Here is a 7,410-nt window from a genome sequence, read left to right as displayed (position 1 = left end):
AGAGGGACAGTCCTCACCCTAGGTCATTCCATACCTTGGGCTGGACACTTGGGGAAGAACAAGACTATAGCACGCATCAAGCGTCACTTCTTCTGGCCTGGGATAGGTGGTGCTGTTGCTCAGTTTTGCAGGAGCTGTCCTGAATGCCAGCAAGCTCCGGTGAAGGGGCCCCCCAGAGCTCCTCTTCAACCTCTGCCCATCATCACTGTCCCTTTCCAACGGCTCGGAATGGATGTTGTGGGGCCAGTTGAGAAGACCAAAGCTCACAGAAACTCGCTTCAAACGCCGTTGCATAGTGGACCGAAGCTGAGCTAACTAGTTAGCCAGTTTCAGGCTTACTTCACCATACTTGTAGGCAACTGTAAATACTATCAAAACGTGGCGACTCTTACCTGTGGCTTGGGTGCAGCTGCTGGGTCCCGTATGGGACTGATCCTTTTAGGAGGGTCAGTGTCGAGGCAAAGCAAGCTTTGTACTGACCCTCGTTACTGAAGCAGTCCAATGTGAAGTGGTTAGCACACACAAACAGACTCACAAGAACTGTAGCCGGCATGTTGTTGTTAAAAATGAAACGCAACCACTGTCTCCTCTGTAGCTGGGACAGAGTATAGGCACTTATGTTGATTTTTATAACCAAAAACAGAGCACTTCTCGTTGCGCTTCGACATGGTGCTTTTGATTGATAGCGTAATGGCGGATCTCCGAGACGGTAGCGCTGTACCTGGTGGGTGGACACTGTGGGTGGGATCGACGAGGTGGGTGGGATCTGGCGGTCGTCGACGTCGACGACCGGCAGAATTTGACTTGCTCATCTGGAAACTGCAGGCAAGACACCGTCAGAAATCTGTATCTCTATCAAAAAAGCACGGATGGTCTTTTTTCAAAGTTTGTATGCGTTGTGGCAGCACCATAGACCCAAAATAACACCCCAAATCCCAGAAAAAGTGAGTTTTTCATAATATGGGACCTTTAAAAGGTAGGTACCTGCTATGACACGGATCATTGCTGATTACACGTCAAGTCAATTAAGTCATGTTGCCCGCTCCCCACACAGCAACATGAACTAACTGACTTGACGTGTAAATGAGTTATACAAAACTGGATGAAATGAATACAAACAAATTTAAGGCAGCTGGGACGGGTCGGCACCGGGGGAGAGCCACCGAGATAAGCCCAGAGGCAGCTGCTACAGAGCTGATTACTGTGGGCGACTGTCCGCTCTCTCTCTTTTTTTTTTTTGCAGGCGCTCATGCCACCCCTCCACAACTGTCGCCCTGGTTGGCTGCCCATATTGCCCATATGAGGGACCACCCCTGACTGTTTGTCTTGAGTTACAACCTATTTTTTACCTATTTGTGTTTTGCCTTTGGCTATGGGAATGTCCGAAAAACGATGTATAGGCTTAGGCTATCCACCATTTATTTAAATAGGTTGTTTTCTTCCCAAAAGTTACAAAGGAAGGCATGTTGGGAAATTTGTTTGACCAATGGTCTTACTTGCCCCTGTTGAGTTAACAATCTAGAGACGTGCATCAACAACAGCAAGATCAGATGAAAGAGTCAAAAAGTAAAGTAGGAGCTGAAAATCTTAGAGAGGAAAGGAAGCAGGCATCAGAGGCTCATGTTTCCAAATAGCAAAGAAAAATCGACCAACTGGTTGGCCATCATGATCCTCAAGTGGCAAGCACTGTTGTTTTATTACTTACTGATAAATAAAGTAGTGTGTTTACATTACATGCTGTGCTAAATGTGCAGGCTAACAAGGTCCCTTAAAGTATGTAGCTCCTCACATCAAGTACTTTATATTGTTACTTCACTGTGGTCTGTTGGTCACTTGTCACAAGTGAACCTGTAAAATAATAATGCATGTTATTTAAAGGCGCCTTTCAAAGCACTCAAGGTCACCACACATAGCAACGACGATACAACAAAAAAGAAAATCAGAAAACATTTTAGTGCAATTGTGAAAGGTAGGTAAATAAATAAATAAATATGGATGTGGGATTACATAGTGCAATTGTAGAATATAGGCAAGGATGTGGTTGTATGATTAGTCTGATACAGAATAAGCCACTCGGAATAAGTGCGTTTTCAGGTGGGATTTAAAGGTGGAGACAGTGTCGGAAGTGCGAATGTCTGGTGGGAGAGAGTTTCAAAGGGTGGGGGCAGATCAGCTGAAAGCTCTTGACCCCATGGTGGTTAGGTTGGCAGATGGGGCAAAGAGCTGGATGGTAGAAGAGGATTGGAGAGGGCGGGGAGGTGTGTGGATATGGATAAGTTCTGAGAGATATGGTGGTGCCAGGTTGTGAAGGATCTTGAAAGTCAGGAGTAGAATCTTAAAATCAATGCGGAATTTGATAGGGAGCCAATGGAGTTGCTGCAGGGCCAGAGTGATGTGCTCAGTCGAGGGAGTTCTGGTGATGATACGAGCAGCTGCGTTCTGGACCAGTTGGAGTTTATGGAGTGATTTCCGAGGAAGACTATGGAGGAGAGAGTTACAGTAGTCCAGACGGGATGTAATCAGGGTGTTTACAAGAATAGCAGTGCAGGTTGGTGTAAGTGAGGGACGGAGACGGTTGATGTTGCGTAGATGGAAGTATGCAGACCGGGTAACCTTATTGATGTGGGCTTCAAAGGTTAAGGTGCCCTCCAGGATGACACCCAGGCTCTTTACCTGAGGTGATGGTAGGACAGTGGAATTGTCAATGGACATGGAGAAGGGGTTGTGTTTTGCTAGGGTGGTTCTGGTACCAATGAGGAGGGCCTTGGTTTTGTTGCTGTTCAGTTTAAGGAAGTTGACTGAGAACCATGATTTAATTTCCAGTAGTCAGTTGGATAGAGCTGTCGGTGGTAGAGTGGAGGTAGGCTTGGTGGAAATATAGAGCTGGGTATCGTCAGCATAGCAGTGGAATTGAATATGAAATTTCCTGAGAATGTGTCCAAGGGGCAGAAGTTAAATAGTGAACAGGAGGGGGCCAAGGACAGAGCCCTGGGGAACACCACTGGAGAGTGGAGAGGAGCCGGATCTTAGGTTCTTTAGTTGAACAAATTGGGTGCGACCAGTGAGATAGGATTTCAGCCAAGCCGAGGGATGTCAGTGATTCCAATGGAGGCCAGTCTGTCTATGAGGATGTCATGAGAGACGGTGTCAAAGGCTGCGCAGAGGTCAAGGAGAACCAGGATGGAGAGTAAGCCAGATTCGGATGCCATCAGGAGGTCATTTGTGATTTTCACCAGGGCTGTCTCAGTGCTATGGAGGGTACGAAAGCCGGACTGAAATTGTTCAAAGAGGTTGTAGTGAGACAGACGTGTATTTAGCTGTACTGCAACAATTCTTTCGAGTATTTTGGAGAGAAATGGCAGGTTTGAGATGGGACGAAAATTGTTCAAGTCATTTGGGTCTGCACCAGGTTTCTTGATAGTTGGAGTGATTGCAGCAGTCTTTAGTGATGATGAAACAACACCAGAGGTCAGTGAGGAATACATGATGTCAGTTATGAGAGACAAATAAAAGACACATGTTAAACAGAGTGTATGTGTAGACAGTAAAGGTATAAGTACAAGCAACATTGTGTGACAGGGACAAATAAATAACATTAGCAATATTTACCTGAGCAAAATGTCACAAAAAACTTTGATCTTGTTTGCTGATGCTGCTCATTTCCCCAATTCCAGATCAGATGTAAAGTTATTTGCTTATAAACAATTATTGTGGTGAAATTATGTGTACTTTGTTTAAGATTTTGTGTTGTAACTTTGCATTTTTCGACATTGACACTTATTGGTTTTGGCCGACCGTGTGTTTCTGCATTTGGGTCCTAACCTTCTCTCAAACCTTGACATTTCCCACTGTTATTGACACTGATCTTCCCAATCAGATTCGACAAGTAAAAGTCTCGTTGACAAAAGTCTGATGTGATTTCTGGTTAAAGCAACACTAGGTAGTTTTTCGACCTTAAAATAATGTTTCTAAACTCAGTTAAGTGGTAGAAAAATGGTTAATAGGATAAATACTGATGTCTCTGCAGCCTGAGGGGGGTTGCGCCGGCAGAAACCGCACTGTTTAACCCATGTAACTGAAATGCAGCATTATGCCGCAGACCACTCATCCAAGTTGGAAAGTGGGAAATCTCGCAGCTGTCTTGCGACATTTCACCGAGGCACGCCCCCTTTTGGTCGGAATATCCACTGTCCGACTCGGTCTTCATGAGAGTACACCGAGTTGAGCGAGGATAGACAAACGACGTGACAAACAAAGATGGCTGCTCCCATAATTGATGTATTTTCTTTGTATTTGTACCACGTTGGTCGTTTTAATGTCGATTTTAAATGCTCTTACACACTTGATTACATTGCTGCTTTAATCCGGTCACCAATTTATGCATTGCACAGTCTTGCTGTGCCTGCAATACAATGTAAAGTTTTGTTTTCAAGCTGGTTTGCTAAATAGGCTAATGTAGCTAACAATAACAAAACAATGACTTGCAACTGCCCTGATGGCGTCCATGTTCTTCCAACTTGTCGTGTAGCGATGACAAACGGGAACGCTAAAAGTGCTACAAGCCAGGAAATGACGTCACGTTCTCGCATAAGAGCAACTCGGGCGAGTGGTCTCCCATGTAACTGGAATGCAGCATTATGCTGCATTCCAGAGTGGGTCGGAACCTGTCTGACGTAAAGGCATCTAGTGCGACCTGCTTTACGGCATACGTCACACGTTTATTCGTTGTGAACTGATGGCGACCTAGCCTTGATGCTACTGGATTTGTAAGTCATATATTATATATTTATTTATTATCTTACAGATTTTTACTGTTTAACCATGAAGGGAGTTTGGGTTTTGTTTGGAGAGGTTTTAAGATATCTGTGTCAGATATTTTCTACTAAAAATAAAAACATTTTCTCAAAGTATCTTCTCTGTTTTAGATTGTGTTGAAGCTAGCTGGAGACATGTTTGAAGTGGAGCTTCCTGACGGACAGGAAGTCCAGTTTCCCAACCGTGATAGCATGGATGTCATCACGTCAAAATTGCCGTCAAACTGACTTCCTTCAAGATCTGCTGAGAGACACAACTGCTCTCACACATGTATCATTTATCAGTTTGATTAAAGATAAGACATTGAGAATTAGTCAGGTATTGTGAGAAACATTATTCATTTAGAGATGTAGATCTTTGGAAATGTATCTTTATTTAAAAGTCTCATGTTGTGCACAAGAATATAAAATGTTAAAATTCAACTGATCTTGTTTGGTTGTGTTTGAAGGGTTGAAGCCTAATCCTGGCTTTGAAAAACTGTTTCCCACAAACAGTAACACTGACTTCACACACAATATCAGTGTACTTATGACAGAGTAGCAGTCTGACAAAGCAAACTGCATATAAAAAGCTTACTGAGATTGGAATCTATTAAACTAATAGTGACTGTCTGAGACTTTACTGCTGCCTTCATTCATCGTGATCTGGGACTCAAAAATACACACAGTCAGAGAAGATGGCTATAATGTTTTTGCGCACAATGGACAAACAGAAAAAAGAAAAGATTGGAGACATAAGTGACACATGGTATGACAACGTAGATCGATTTAGAGAACAAACTGCTCCAGCAAAAGGAGGAACGGTCAGAATAATTTAGTCAATTTAGATACTGTATACAGTATATTGATGGTTCAGAGAAGCATCAGAGATGTGGTATGATGCCTGTGTATCATCAGTGCATTAAGAATGAAGAAAATGAAAACTGGAAAAATTAATTGTTGGAGGGGCCAACAAACCTGTGTCAGGGCTTTATCTTTTCTCCATCACAGTCAGCTTAGAGCTAATTATCTTCTTCACTGCAGTGTGCTTATTCATTTTGTGATGAACTCTTTATTTCATCATTCAGCACGTTAATCTGCATTTTCACAAGTCAACAAATCCCTCAAAATTAATTCAGTTGTTTGTATTACATGTGTGATTCAGTGTAAATACTAAAATGCAGTTTTAGACTTTGGTGAACCTGAACTAACTCTTTTAAAACACAAGAGGCACACAATAACAATAAAACCAACTAACTGATCGTAGACCAGCAAGTCCTTTCTTCTGCGAGGTAAATTACTGTTTGGTCAAAGGAGTCTGGTGGCTTAGAAAGGCTTCAGTTTCCTGTCAGAAACGGCTACTAAAATCAAGATGCTGAAAACATTCTAAATATAGTGTACACGTCTTTGGTTGGGCGTTTTTTTAGGTGTATTAAATATGTTTTGCTGCAGCCCCTGTCCACAGCAGTACATTGGTTACCTTCTACACCCGTACCACTGCTGTTTCTCCAAACTGGGTGCATGCTGACCACCATCTACTATAGGTAATACACTGACTATGGATACAGTAAGTACCTCATACAACCCCACTTGAATAATGATGCCTTTAAATTGTCCCAAGAAACCCTGACAGTACGCTTGAAAGAATTAGAGCTGAGGCTGAGAGTAGTACGCAACAGAAACAGGAAATGACATTGAACTGTCACCAGGGACTTGAGTTCATCCAATCACAAACAAGAAGTGTTGTCCCACCTTGATCATTATCTCAACTGTCGTGTTTTCCACAATGTTGATTTTTTTGGGACTGTTGTGTTTAAAATAGTTAGTTCTGCATTTATTTTTATGCAGAGGGGAAGAATATGTGTGTTTGTGTTAAACATGTTTATCTTAAGCAGAATTCTTGAAGTCTTCAATGTTATAAATGTCCAGTTTTAATTATTATTTTAACATAAGTCACCACTACTTATTGGGTAATGTGATATTCTTACAGTCAAAGTTAATAACCCATTGGTGAAGGTTCATAGAGTCATTAGAAGAAGGCCACTATTCAATGGTAGTAGGACAAAGCACTTAAATGTAATAGTAAAAAAAGGTCGGCATATTTGCAGTTAAATATGTTTAATAAGTTTGAAAACACTAATCAGAAAGAAACCCGGTCTTTTTGTGAACAGAAAGTATTTATTTCCATCACCTATAACACACACTAATAACATACAAGTTAAACTCTTTTTTTTATTGAATGATACAAGAATCTAACAATGATTCTTCTCACAAAGACAACACTGTCTACATTAATTCAGGATATTAGAATAGTTTGCTTTTGATGGAGCAGAAATCTGACTAGACACAAAGAAAAAACTCATGTTAATGTGGACATATTAAGATTAGGTACAATGAGATTACACTTCATATACTTAAAAAACATAAAGCGTCCATTATCATGAAGATGGTATGTTCTTTAACGTGAACATTCAAAGTACATCGTTACAGCATAAAAATACTAAAGGCAATATTTGTTTGACATGATTTTCATGTGTGAATTTTAGAAACTGAACGCATTAAAACATTCGTCATTGTATAAGAATTACATATTTTATCTGACAATATATATCTGACA

This window comes from Pagrus pagrus (genome assembly GCF_965226575.1).
Source record: "Pagrus pagrus genome assembly, chromosome: 13".
NCBI classification, from domain to species: domain Eukaryota; kingdom Metazoa; phylum Chordata; class Actinopteri; order Spariformes; family Sparidae; genus Pagrus; species Pagrus pagrus.
The sequence above is the reverse complement of the archived record's forward strand: the minus strand, read 5'-3'. Positions refer to the sequence as shown.